The 13965-nt window shown below is 42.6% G+C and overlaps 5 non-coding genes across 5 annotated transcripts; all 5 read left to right on the top strand.

Annotated features, from left to right (window-relative positions):
- The first annotated feature begins 7778 nt into the window (after window positions 1-7778).
- On the top strand, window positions 7779-7851 carry trnaa-ugc (transfer RNA alanine (anticodon UGC)). The gene has a single exon. It is a non-coding gene; the product is annotated as a tRNA-Ala (tRNA).
- A 400-nt stretch (window positions 7852-8251) lies between these two features.
- On the top strand, window positions 8252-8324 carry trnaa-agc (transfer RNA alanine (anticodon AGC)). The gene has a single exon. It is a non-coding gene; the product is annotated as a tRNA-Ala (tRNA).
- Window positions 8325-10040: 1716 nt separating this feature from the next.
- trnaa-agc (transfer RNA alanine (anticodon AGC)) lies at window positions 10041-10113 on the top strand. Its single transcript has one exon. It is a non-coding gene; the product is annotated as a tRNA-Ala (tRNA).
- A 2094-nt stretch (window positions 10114-12207) lies between these two features.
- Window positions 12208-12280, top strand: trnaa-agc (transfer RNA alanine (anticodon AGC)). The gene has a single exon. It is a non-coding gene; the product is annotated as a tRNA-Ala (tRNA).
- A 1596-nt stretch (window positions 12281-13876) lies between these two features.
- Window positions 13877-13949, top strand: trnaa-ugc (transfer RNA alanine (anticodon UGC)). The gene has a single exon. It is a non-coding gene; the product is annotated as a tRNA-Ala (tRNA).
- Window positions 13950-13965: the final 16 nt, after the last annotated feature.

A 13965-nucleotide genomic window follows, 5' to 3' on the forward strand; every position in this document is an offset into this window, starting at 1 on the left:
GCCTATTTGATGTGTGTGGTTTCAGCAGAATAGGGCGACGACACATACAGCCAGAGCATCACTGGCCATTTTTCGTCCTCTTTTCCAGGTTTTTTTCTTGGGCTAAACACACCCAGTACAGTAAAAGAAAGGTTGTAAAGTTTATCCAAACTTACCCCACAAGTGCATGAAAAGGGTGATTTTGAGTTACAACGGGACACTATTTTCTTTCTGTTAAATCAGGGTCCGTTAAATCGAAGTTCCACTGTATAGATGTGTGTGTGTGTGTGTGTGTGTGTATGTGTGTACTGATGTTAACAATAAAACTAGAAGAGAGATAACTTAGTTTCATATTATAACATGATTTTGCCCACTCCAATTTGAGGAAATAGTGAGTATAATACCTGGCACCTGTTCTCCAAACCTTGTGATCGGTGGGGATCGGTGTGATCTGTGCCCCAAACTGGATCGTGTTCTTTCAATTGGGCCTGTCTGCGACGACGGGAACGGGCTGTGGCAGAGATAATGAATGAGTGGTCTGTCAAAGCAATAGGGGGAGTGATGATGCATAACATCTGGGTTTCCAGCAGCATGCCGCATGAAAGAACAAACATAGCAGTTAGAGCGATTTGGAGAGCATGCCACAAGAAGGGCATACAGAAACCAAACATGCATGCTGTAGGAGGTGCAATTAGCAGAAGTAGTGGGACTGTTATGTAACCAAGGAAATTTGTCATAGTTGTCACGTCTCGTAATGTACAAAATTGCGTCAACTGTCCAAGTGGGAGCATCAATACACAATTCAACACACATTTTTATCACAACAATTATTAGAGTTGACGCTGAACCACCAAGGAAGGGTTTTAGTCATTGTCTTTCTTCTGTTCTTCGAGTTACGCAAGTGCGTGACCTTTACGGTCATCCGTCGTAGAATGTGAAGGAAGTGGAGGAGTCGGGACGATAGGAGGCGCTTGGACCTTCTTGCAATGTGACGCGTGAACCCACGTAGCTCTTTCGGCAATTTCCACTGCAGTGTGGGTCACAAGGAGGACTTGGAAAGGCCCCAGCCACATTAATGTACACACAGCACCCCATATTGACAGAAAAAAATGTAATTGTTGACATTTTTGCAGATTTATTAAAAAAGAAAAACTGAAATATCACAGAGTCATAAGTATTCAGACCCTTTGCTCAGTTTTTAGAAGAAGCACCCTTTTGAGCTCATAGAGCCATGAGTCTTTTTGGGAATGATGCAACAGGTTTTTCACACCTGGATTTGGTGATCATCTGCCATTCCTCCATGCAGATCTTCTCCAGTTCTGTCAGGTTGGATTGTGAATGTTGGTGGGCAGCCATTTTTAGGTCTTTCCAGAGATGCTCAATTGGGTTTAAATCAGGGCTCTGGCTGGACCATTCAAAAACAGTCACGGTGTTGTTCTGAAGCCACTCCTTCGTTATTTTAGCTGTGTGCTGAGGGTCATTGTCCGCAGTGATGGTTGACTTTCTAGAACGTTCTCCCATCTCCCGACTGCATCTCTGGAGCTCAGCCACAGTGATCTTTGAGTTCTTCTTTACCTCTCTCACCAAGGCTCTTCTCCCCCGATTGCTCAGTTTGGTCGGACGGCCAGCTCTTGGAAGGGTTCTGATCATCCCAAACGTCTTCCATTTCAGGATTATGGAGGCCATTGTGCTCTTAGAAACCTTAAGTGCAGCAGAATGTTTTTGTAACTGTTAAATATATTTTAGAAGTTATCATTTATTTGCTTAGCTTGCATTAGTATTATGGACGATTTTAGATGTCTCTCCTTCAGCATCATCCGATGGAAGGGCGCCTGGACCAAGGACGTGATCGGATGTGGTCGGGGACATGACAGGTGTTGGTCCAATGTTTTGTGTTGTGTCTTATTGTTTAGAACATTATGTCTGGGAAAAACCCTCCTATTTTCAAATAAATGCAGGAGCGACGGGAGAGATTGGTTAGAGCGTGTTGAGAGACTGTGATCTGAACAATCTCCCATACGCCCTCCTCATGAGAAAAAGAAACCAGTGTCTTCATTCCTTTTGTGTCTATTTTTTATAATGTTGGGTAAGATAAATCCAACATTAAATTGGTCCTTCGAGCCAGATGTCAACACACCCGAGGATTCCAGTTGTGGAGCAGACTTCCAGTTAAGAGACCGTGGCCACAGCAAGTAAGACCCTTTACGGGACTGGTCTTCGTTCTCCTCAACTGGGATCTGAAGGTTGACGACAATCCACAGGATTGAGGACGACTGGTGAGTTAAATTTTAAAAAATTTTTAGGAAAAAGGACGGCGGAGTCCACAAATTCCGCGAGGACGGCGGAGTCCTGTAAATACTTAAATTCCGTGTTTAATAAACCCTGTGAATACTAGTTAATGGCGGGTGAAATAAAGAAACTAGGAAAGTTTCGTGGCGTCGTAGTTAAATTCCGTATAGGACGGCGGAGTCCTCTAATGAGCTGTTGACAGACGTCGTTAAATTCCGTATGGAAGTGTGAATGAAAACTGTTTGAATGAGAGTGTAAATGGGAAAACACTAGGTTTTTCATTCCATACCAAAACAGTGGGAAAGTAAACGGTGGACTTTTGTGGATGCAAAGGCAAGAATTCTCCACTCGAAAGAGTTGAAGTGAGAATTACCACAGAAAGCAAATTTGAATCACCGTCCTACTGAAAAGAAACAGTGTTCTAGACTACCCTAGGTAGTATTACACTGAACCAAATTCTTTCAAATGGGGAAAGGAGGTAGTAAAATAAAAAACAGGAATACACTGCAGTGTAAAGGTTGGAGGTTCATTAAATTAAATTTAAAAGAAAAAAAAAACAGGATCCTGATAAAATTTAATATTTAGAGACAGGGATAACCGAACACGGCTTTAATGGTTGGTTAAATACACAAAAAATAGCCGCGTTGCAGGAATCAAATTATATAAAAAATAAAAGACAAACCACCGTTAAACGTGGGAAAGGCCCTGTTGTCTGCAGCCTTGCAGCTTATCACAAAAATAGAAGATAAAAAAAGAATGTGATGAGCTGCATAAAACAAACTGGAATACAGTGCATCAACTGGTCTAATTAGAAAGGCGATGTTTTGGACAATACAGGGTGATAAAGGGAAACACATGCAACCTGTTTGATTAGACCAAATGATTCTCACTGAAATTGATGAAGAAATATTGAAAAAAGTTGCAAAAAAAAAATAAAATTATGGTCCACGGGACAATTTGAGCGGCACGGTGGCCGACTGGTTAGAGCGTCAGCCTCACAGTTCTGAGGACCTGGGTTCAATCCCCGGCCCCGCCTGTGTGGAGTTTGCATGTTCTCCCCGTGCCTGCGTGGGTTTTCTCCGGGCACTCCGGTTTCCTCCCACATCCCTAAAACATGCATTAATTGGAGACTCTAAATTGCCCATAGGCATGACTGTGAGTGTGAATGGTTGTTTGTTTCGATGTGCCCTGCGATTGGCTGGCAACCAGTTCAGGGTGTACCCCGCCTCCTGCCCGATGACAGCTGGGATAGGCTCCAGCACGCCCGCGACCCGAGTGAGGAGAAGCGGCTCAGAAAATGGATGGATGGATGGGACAATTTGATGTAGGCCTTATTAAAGGGGCTTTACCGGTACAAATTAGACCCAAAACAGAATATAGACCAGGGATTCGTCAATATCCATTAAAACCAGATGCACATGAAGGAATCAAACCGGTAATTGAAGCACTAATTAAGGCAGGAGTTATAGTGGAGTGTCCAGAATCACCATGTAGCACACCCATTTTTCCCTGTAAAAAAGCCCCCACCTTCAGTGGGTTGGAGACTTACAGGCAGTAAATACTGCGGTAATACAGAGAGCAGCATGCGTACCAAACCCACGCACATTGTTAAATTCATTAAGACTACTGTGTTTACAGTAGTGGACATAAGTAATGCATTCTTTTCAGTACCAATAGAAAATAACAGTCAATTTTGGTTTGCATTCACATTTGAGAAAAAAAATATATATATACATTTACTAGATTACCGCAAGGTTACTGTGAAAGTCCAACTAATTATTCACAAGTTATGACAACACGCATGTCTTCTGGCATCTACAGATGGAGAGACATGCAAGGATTCATTGGCCTTGCTGCATCATCTAACAGAAGAGGGACATAAAGTTAACAAAAATAAATTGCAATGATGTAAAAGGCAAGTCAAATATCTAGGCCATAATTTCAGTGTAGGAGGAAGGACTATATTAGAAGACAGGAAAGCTATAGTCTTAAAAAATCTTAAACCACAGACGAAGAAACATAATAATCATTTTTAGGTCTGACAAATTATTGTAGAGCATGGATTCCAAACTATGCAGAAATTGTTGCACCATTGTCAAAATTAATACATGAAAACAACCTTAAAATTACATCATCTGTTTAATGGAGTACAGAGGCAGAAAAGGCCTTCTGTGACATTAAACAACATTTGGTGTCCAGTGCTGCGCTAGGCCTTCCAAATTTAATGATAAAACATTCATTCAAATGGTAGATTGTAAAAGCTATTGCATGACCTCCGTACTTACACAACAATACGGTGATAAGCTAAGACCAATAGCTTATTTTTCAACTAGAGAGCAGTTCACCCTAAAGGTCCCACATACAGTGTCTGCTCTCCTATTGCAAATCACCTGCAAGACATTTATCTTGCATTGCCATCTTGCTATCAGAACCACATTTGACTGTTGAGCGATGCACAACCTTAAATCCAGCCACACTAATACCCTTAATGATGAAGGCACGCAGCATGATTGACAGGAATTGGCTGAACAAGCTGCTGAATTAGTAGCATTAATCGAGGCATGCAAACTAATGATAAATAAAGATGGTACAATCTATACTGATAGCCAATATGAGTATTCCACAACAAGAACGCAATTATTGGGAAAAACAAAGTGCAAAACTACAAAATGAAATTTACATTAGCACAGGAAAAAAAAAAAAAAAAAAAAACTATTCAAATGGGCTGCTATATTGAGACATGCTGTGTCACGTCTCAACCGGAGGGATGGTGGCACAGATAGATTGACACTTTACAGCCCTAAAAAATAGCAGAAAGAAACACGTGGGTTCATTTAACACACTGTAAGAGTCATTTCAGCTGAGTACTCAAACAGGGAAGGTGAGCAAAAGTCTGATAACGAAGCGGGAGCAGATGTGTAGATTCTGAAAACGCTTGCTGGTCAGTGAAGAAAAAAGACACCAACCCTTTTAGTGAGAACTCAGCAGAAAGGCACACCCACGTTGGTTATGAGATTCGATAAGTTGTTACGTAGCAACTTTGGCTACTAAGATGTTGGTTTTGTTTTTGTGGTACATGGGACGTCCCACCCTCAATGATAAAACCCATTTTTTAGATAGAAAATCACCTACCAACTGGACCAATATGACGAACCCAATAATAATAATTAAAAAAAAATTTTGAATCATTAACTCGTATCAAAAGGAGTACAGCTGATGATCAAAATTGTGGGCATGGCCTCCAAATGCGGCAAAACGGTTTAATATTTTGTGCCCCCAAAATCAAGCTGCTTTAATCATAATTCCATATGCGGCTCTCACCAATGATGCTCAAGAGAATGGGCAGAATTGGGGATTTAGATATGACTGGTATGCAACTATAGGTTTTGAATGGAAACACCTTATTGGTGAAACAGGTTATGATTGGTCCAGTTGGTCAAAAAGAACAGCAAAAGAACAAAGAAAGAAGTTTAACATAAGCAAAACGGCCCATAGTTTAATATTGAAATACAAGTCACCCAATGTGTTTGATAGTGAGCTTGTGGGCCTATTCTGGTGGAAAAGATCCCCACTTCCAAGTAGTATTGTGTTATAGGAACCGTGTTAAACCAAAAATGCCATTGAAAACTTCAAAGAAAGGTAGACAAATTTTAATGGTTAACAACATAACTACTGATGATTGGTTCCTTGTTGTCACAGGAGTTTCAGGACAAAATAACAATTGGTTACTATTGATGGAACAAGCAGCAAATGTAGCGAGAAAAGATTGTGTTGTTTGCATGGGTCCCAGGCCTTTGTTGCGCATAGTTCCGGCATAATTATCACAAGATTGTATTATTCCATTTGCACACTGATTGAGCAGCATCAATTTGATTGATTGATTTTATGTAAAACGGGGGAGTTAGCTCAAGTGGTAGAGTATTCGCTTTGCATGTGAGAGGTAGCGGGATCGATGCCCGCATTCTCCATCTGACTTTAGATAGTCTGCTTTTTTTCCCTTGGTTGAGTAGTTGATTGGTTATTTTTGTTTTTGTTAGATTGCTCATAAAATGGGGGAATTAGCTCAAGTGGTAGAGCGCTCGCTTCGCATGTGAGAGGTAGCAGGATCGTTGCCCGCATTCTCCACCTGACTTTAGATAGTCTGCTTTTTGTTTTCCCGCTTGGTTGTGTAGTTGATTGGTTGTTTTTGTTTTTTTAGATAGGTCATAAAATGGGGGAATTAGCTCAAGTGGCAGAGCGCTCGCTTTGCATGTGAGAGGTAGCGGGATCGATACCCGCATTCTCCACCTGACTTCAGATAGTCTGCTTGGCATTTTCCCGCTTGGTTTAGTTGAGGAGTTGGTTGGCTGTTTTTGTTGTTGTTTGATTGGTCGGAAAATGGGGGAATTAGCTGAAGTGGTAGAGCGCTCGCTTTGCATGTGAGAGGTAGTGGGATCGATACCCGCATTCTCCACCTGACTTTAGATAGTCTGCTTTTTGTTTTCCCGCTTGGTTGTGTAGTTGATTGGTTGGTTTTGTTTTATTTAGACTGCTCATAAAATGGGGGAATTAGCTCAAGTGGTAGAGCACTCGCTTCGCATGTGAGAGGTAGCGGGATCGATGCCCGCGTTCTCCACTTGACTTTAGATAGTCTGCTTGGTTTAGATTGGATGTTTTTGTTGTTGTTTGTTTGATTGATTGATTCCTCGTAAAATGGGGGAATTAGCTCAAGTGGTAGAGCGCTTGCTGAGCATGTGAGAGGTAGTGGGATCGATATCCGCATTCTCCACCTGACTTCAGATAATCTGCTTGGCATTTTCCCGCTTGGGTTAGTTGAGTAGTTGATTGGCTGTTTTTGTTGTTTGATTGCTCAGAAAATGGGGGAATTAGTTCAAGTGGTCGAGCACTCGCTTAGCATGTTAGAGGTAGCAGGATCGTTGCCCGCATTCTCCACCTGACTTTAGATAGTCTGCTTGTCGTTTTCCCATTTGGTTGAGTAGATTGGTTATTTTTGTTGTTGTTGTTTGAATGATTATAAAATGGGGGAATTAGATCAAGTGGTACAGCACTCGCTTAGCATGTTAGAGGTAGCAGGATCGTTGCCCGCATTCTCCACCTGACTTTAGATAGTCTGCTTGTCGTTTTCCATTTGGTTGAGTAGATTGGTTATTTTTGTTGTTGTTGTTTGAATGATTATAAAATGGGGGAATTAGATCAAGTGGTACAGCACTCGCTTAGCATTTGAGAGGTAGCGGGATCGATGCCCGCATTCTCCACTTGACTTTAGATAGTCTGCTTGTCGTTTTCCTGCTTGGGTTAGATTGGATGTTTTTGTTGTTGTTTGTTTGATTGATTGATTCCTTGTAAAACGGGGGAGTTAGTTCAAGTGGTAGAGTATTCGCTTTGCATGTGAGAGGTAGCGGGATCGATGCCGGCATTCTCCATCTGACTTTAGATAGTCTGCTTTTTGTTTTCCCTTGGTTGAGTAGTTGATTGGTTGTTTTTGTTTTTGTTAGACTGCTCATAAAATGGGGGAATTAGCTCAAGTGGTAGAGTGCTCGCTTTGCATGTGAGAGGTAGCGGGATCGATACCCGCATTCTCCACCTGACTTTAGATAGTCTGCTTGTCGTTTTCACGATTGGTTGTTTTTGTTGTTGTTTGATTGATTGATTTTCTGTAAAACGGGGGAGTTAGCTCAAGTGGTAGAGTATTCGCTTTGCATGTGAGAGGTAGCGGGATCGATGCCCGCATTCTCCATCTGACTTTAGATAGTCTGCTTTTTTTCCCTTGGTTGAGTAGTTGATTGGTTATTTTTGTTTTTGTTAGATTGTTCATAAAATGGGGGAATTAGCTTAAGTGGTAGAGCGCTCGCTTCGCATGTGAGAGGTAGCGAGATCGATACCTGCATTCTCCACCTGACTTTAGATAGTCTGCTTTTTGTTTTCGCGCTTGGTTGTGTAGTTGATTGGTTATTTTTGTTTTTGTTAGATTGCTCATAAAATGGGGGAGTTAGCTCAAGTGGTAGAGCGCTCGCTTAGCATGTGAGAGGTAGCGGGATCGATGCCCGCATTCTCCACCTGACTTTAGATAGTCTGCTTGTCGTCTTCCCGCTTGAGTAGGTTTTTGGTTGGTTGTTGTTGTTGTTTGATTGATTGATTGATTGATTGACTGTAAAATGGGGGAGTTAGCTCAAGTGGTAAAGCGCTCGCTGAGCATGTGAGAGGTAGTGGGATCGATACCCGCATTCTCCACCTGACTTTAGATAGTCTGCTTTTTGTTTTCCCGCTTAGTTGATTGGTTGTTTTTTTTTTTTTTTTTTTAGATTGCTCATAAAATTTGGGAATTAGCTCAAGTGGTAGAGTGCTCGCTTTGCATGTGAGAGGTAGTGGGATCGATACCCGCATTCTCCACCTGACTTTAGATAGTCTGCTTGTCGTTTTCCCATTTGGTTGAGTAGATTGAATGTTTTTGTTGTTGTTTGATTGCTCAGAAAATGGGGGAATTAGATCAAGTGGTAGAGCGCTCGCTTAGCATGTGAGAGGTAGTGGGATCGATACCCGCATTCTCCACCTGACTTTAGATAGTCTGCTTTTTGTTTTCCCGCTTGGTTGTGTAGTTGATTGGTTGGTTTTGTTTTATTTAGATTGCTCATAAAATGGGGGAATTAGCTCAAGTGGTAGAGCGCTCGCTTAGCATGTGAGAGGTAGTGGGATCGTTGCCCGCATTCTCCACCTGACTTCAGATAGTCTGCTTGGCATTTTCCCGCTTGGTTTAGTTGAGTAGTTGATTGGCTGTTTTTGTTGTTGTTTGATTGCTCGGAAAATGGGGGAATTAGCTCAAGTGGTAGAGCGCTTGCTGAGCATGTGAGAGGTAGTGGGATCGATATCCGCATTCTCCACCTGACTTCAGATAATCTGCTTGGCATTTTCCCGCTTGGGTTAGTTGAGTAGTTGATTGGCTGTTTTTGTTGTTTGATTGCTCAGAAAATGGGGGAATTAGCTCAAGTGGTAGTGCGCTCGCTTTGCATGTGAGATGTAGCGGGATCGATGCCCGCATTCTCCATCTGACTTTAGATAGTCTGCTTGTCGTTTTCCCGCTTGGTTGAGTAGTTGATTGGTTGTTTTTGTTGTTGTTTGATTGATCAAAAAATGGGGGAATTAGATCAAGTGGTCGAGCACTCGCTTAGCATGTGAGCGGTAGCGGGATCGATGCCCGCATTCTCCACTTGACTTTAGATAGTCTGCTTGTCGTTTTCCTGCTTGGGTTAGATTGGATGTTTTTGTTGTTGTTTGTTTGATTGATTGATTCCTTGTAAAACGGGGGAGTTAGCTCAAGTGGTAGAGTATTCGCTTTGCATGTGAGAGGTAGCGGGATCGATGCCGGCATTCTCCATCTGACTTTAGATAGTCTGCTTTTTGTTTTCCCTTGGTTGAGTAGTTGATTGGTTGTTTTTGTTTTAGTTAGATTGCTCATAAAATGGGGGAATTAGCTCATGTGGTAGAGCGCTCGCTTCGCATGTGAGAGGTAGCGAGATCGATACCCGCATTCTCCACCTGACTTTAGATAGTCTGCTTGTTTTCACGATTGGTTGTTTTTGTTGTTGTTTGATTGATTGATTTTCTGTAAAACGGGGGAATTAGCTCATGTGGTAGAGCGCTCGCTTCGCATGAGAGAGGTAGCGAGATCGATACCCGCATTCTCCACCTGACTTTAGATAGTCTGCTTTTTGTTTTCGCGCTTGGTTGTGTAGTTGATTGGTTATTTTTGTTTTTGTTAGATTGCTCATAAAATGGGGGAGTTAGCTCAAGTGGTAGAGCGCTCGCTTAGCATGTGAGAGGTAGCGGGATCGATGCCCGCATTCTCCACCTGACTTCAGATAGTCTGCTTGGCATTTTCACGCTTGGTTTAGTTGAGTAGTTGATAGGCTGGTTTTGTTGTTGTTTGATTGCTCAGAAAATGAGGGAATTAGCTCAAGTGGTAAAGCGCTCGCTTCGCATGTGAGAGGTAGTGGGATCGATACCCGCATTCTCCACCTGACTTTAGATAGTCTGCTTTTTGTTTTCCCGCTTGGTTGTGTAGTTGATTGGTTGTTTTTGTTTTTGTTAGATAGGTCATAAAATGGGGGAATTAGCTCAAGTGGCAGAGCGCTCGCTTTGCATGTGAGATGTAGCGGGATCGATGCCCGCATTCTCCACCTGACTTTAGATAGTCTGCTTGTCGTCTTCCCGCTTGAGTAGGTTTTTGGTTGGTTGGTTGTTGTTGTTGTTTGATTGATTGATTGATTGATTGACTGTAAAATGGGGGAATTAGCTCAAGTGATAAAGCGCTCGCTGAGCATGTGAGAGGTAGTGGGATCGTTGCCCGCATTCTCCGCCTGACTTTAGATAGTCTGCTTTTTGTTTTCCCGCTTGGTTGTGTAGTTGATTGGTTGTTTTTTTTTTTTTTTTTTTTTTTTTTTTAGATTTCTCATAAAATTTGGGAATTAGCTCAAGTGGTAGAGTGCTCGCTTTGCATGTGAGAGGTAGCGGGATCGATGCCCGCATTCTCCACCTGACTTCAGATAGTCTGCTTGGCGTTTTCCCGCTTGGTTGTTTTTGTTGTTTTTCTTGTTATTTGATTAATTGATTGATTGTAAAATGGGGGAATTAGCTCAAGTGGTAGAGTCCTCGCTTAGCATGTGAGAGGTAGCGGAATCGATACCCGCATTCTCCACCTGCCTTTAGATAGTCTGCTTGTCGTTTTCCCGATTGGTTGTTTTTCTTGTTGTTTGATTGATTGATTTTCTGTAAAACGGGGGAGTTAGCTCAAGTGGTAGAGTATTCGCTTTGCATGTGAGAGGTAGCGGGGTCGATGCCCGCATTCTCCACCTGACTTTAGATAGTCTGCTTTTTTTCCCTTGGTTGAGTAGTTGATTGGTTATTTTGTTGTTGTTTGATTGCTCGGAAAATGGGGGAATTAGCTCAAGTGGTAGAGCACTCGCTTTGCATGTGAGATGTAGCGGGATCGATACCCGCATTCTCCACCTGACTTTAGATAGTCTGCTTTTTGTTTTCCCGCTTGGTTGTGTAGTTGATTGGTTGTTTTTGTTTTTGTTAGATAGGTCATAAAATGGGGGAATTAGCTCAAGTGGCAGAGCGCTCGCTTTGCATGTGAGATGTAGCGGGATCGATGCCCGCATTCTCCACCTGACTTTAGATAGTCTGCTTGTCGTCTTCCCGCTTGAGTAGGTTTTTGGTTGGTTGTTGTTGTTGTTTGATTGATTGATTGATTTATTGACTGTAAAATGGGGGAATTAGCTCAAGTGGTAGAGCGCTCGCTTAGCATGTGAGAGTTAGCGGGATCGATAACCGCATTCTCCACCTGATTTTAGATAGTCTGCTTGTTGTTTTCCCCGTTTGGTTGAGGAGATTGATTGTTTTTGTTGTTGTTTGATTGCTCATAAAATGGGGGAATTAGCTCAAGTGGTAGAGCGCTCGCTTAGCATGTGAGAGGTAGAGCGCTTGCTTAGCATGTGAGAGGTAGCGGGATCGATACCTGCATTCTCCACCTGATTTTATATAGTATGCTTGTCGTTTTCCCGGTTAGTAGCTTGGTTGTTTTTGTTGTTGTTTGTTTGATAGATTGATAGTAAAATGGGGGAATTAGCTCAAGTGGTAGAGCGCTCGCTTAGCATGTGAGAGGTAGCGGGATCGATGCCCACATTCTCCACCTGACTTCAGATAGTCTGCTTGGCATTTTCCCGCTTGGTTTAGTTGAGTAGTTGATTGGCTGTTTTTGTTGTTGTTTGATTGCTCGGAAAATGGGGGAATTAGCTGAAGTGGTAGAGCGCTTGCTTTGCATGTGACGTAGCGGGATCGATGCCCGCATTCTCCACCTGACTTTAGATAGTCTGCTTTTTGTTTTCCCGCTTGGTTGTGTAGATTGGTTGTTTTTGTTGTTGTTGGATTGATTGTAAAATGGGGGAATTAGCTCAAGTGGTAGAGCGCTCGCTTAGCATGTGAGAGGTAGTGGGATCGATACCCGCATTCTCCACCTGACTTTAGATAGTCTGCTTTTTGTTTTCCCGCTTGGTTGTGTAGTTGATTGGTTGGTTTTGTTTTAGAGCGCTTGCTTTGCATGTGAGAGGTAGCGGGATCCATGCCCGCGTTCTCCACCTGACTTCCGATAGTCTGCTTGGTGTTTTCCCGCTTGGTTGAGTAGTTGTTGTTTTTGTTGTTTTTCGTTGTTTGATTGATTGATTGATTGTAAAACCGGGGAATTAGCTCAAGTGGTAGAGCGCTCGCTTAGCATGTGACAGGGAGCATGATCGATGCCCGCATTCTCCACCTGACTTTAGATAGTCTGCTTTTTGTTTTCCCGCTTGGTTGAGTAGTTGATTGGTTGTTTTTGTTTTTGTTAGATTGCTCACAAAATGGGGGAATTAGCTCAAGTGGTAGAGCGCTCCCTTAGCATGTGAGAGGTAGGTGGATCGATATCCGCATTCTCCACCTGACTTCAGATAATCTGCTTGGCATTTTCCCGCTTGGGTTAGTTGAGTAGTTGATTGGCTGTTTTTGTTGTTTGATTGCTCAGAAAATGGGGGAATTAGCTCAAGTGGTAGAGCGCTCGCTTTGCATGTGAGATGTAGCGGGATCGATGCCTGCATTCTCCATCTGACTTTAGATAGTCTGCTTGTCGTTTTCCCGCTTGGTTGAGTAGTTGATTGGTTGTTTTTGTTGTTGTTTGATTGATCAAAAAATGGGGGAATTAGATCAAGTGGTCGAGCACTCGCTTAGCATGTTAGAGGTAGCAGAATCGTTGCCCGCATTCTCCACCTGACTTTAGATAGTCTGCTTGTCGTCTTCCCGGTTTTGTTGTTGTTGTTGTTTGATTGATTGATTGATTGATTGACTGTAAAATGAGGGAATTAGCTCAAGTGGTAAAGCGCTCGCTGAGAATGTGAGAGGTAGTGGGATCGATACCCGCATTCTCCACCTGATTTTAGATAGTCTGCTTGTTGTTTTCCCCGTTTGGTTGAGGAGATTGATTGTTTTTGTTGTTGTTTGATTGCTCATAAAATGGGGGAATTAGCTCAAGTGGTAGAGTGCTCGCTTAGCATGTGAGAGGTAGAGCGCTTGCTTAGCATGTGAGATGTAGCGGGATCGATACCCGCATTCTCCACCTGACTTCAGATAGTCTGCTTGGCGTTTTCCCGCTTGGTTGAGTAGTTGTTGTTTTTGTTGTTTTTCATTGTTTGATTGATTGATTGATTGTAAAACGGGGGAATTAGCTGAAGTGGTAGAGCGCTCGCTTAGCATGTGAGAGGGAGCTTGAGCGATGCCCGCATTCTCCACCTGCCTTTAGAAAGTCTTCTTGTCGTTTTGCCGTTGAGTAGATTGGTTGTTTTTGTTGTTTGATTGATTGATTGATGGTTGAGTAGTTGATTGGTTGTTTTTGTTTTTGTTAGATTGCTCACAAAATGGGGGAATTAACTCAAGTGGTAGAACGGTCGATTTGCATGTGAGAGGTAGTGGGATCGATGCCTGCATTCTCCACCTGACTTTAGATAGTCTGCTTGGCATTTTCCCGCCTGGTTTAGTTGAGTAGTTGATTGGCTGTTTTTGTTGTTGTTTGATTGATCGGAAAATGGGGGAATTAGCTCAAGTGGTAGAGTGCTCGCTTTGCATGTGAGAGGTAGCGGGATCGATACCCGCATTCTCCACCTGACTTTAGATAGT

This window comes from Phyllopteryx taeniolatus, chromosome 11 (assembly GCF_024500385.1).
Source record: "Phyllopteryx taeniolatus isolate TA_2022b chromosome 11, UOR_Ptae_1.2, whole genome shotgun sequence".
Classification (NCBI taxonomy): domain Eukaryota; kingdom Metazoa; phylum Chordata; class Actinopteri; order Syngnathiformes; family Syngnathidae; genus Phyllopteryx; species Phyllopteryx taeniolatus.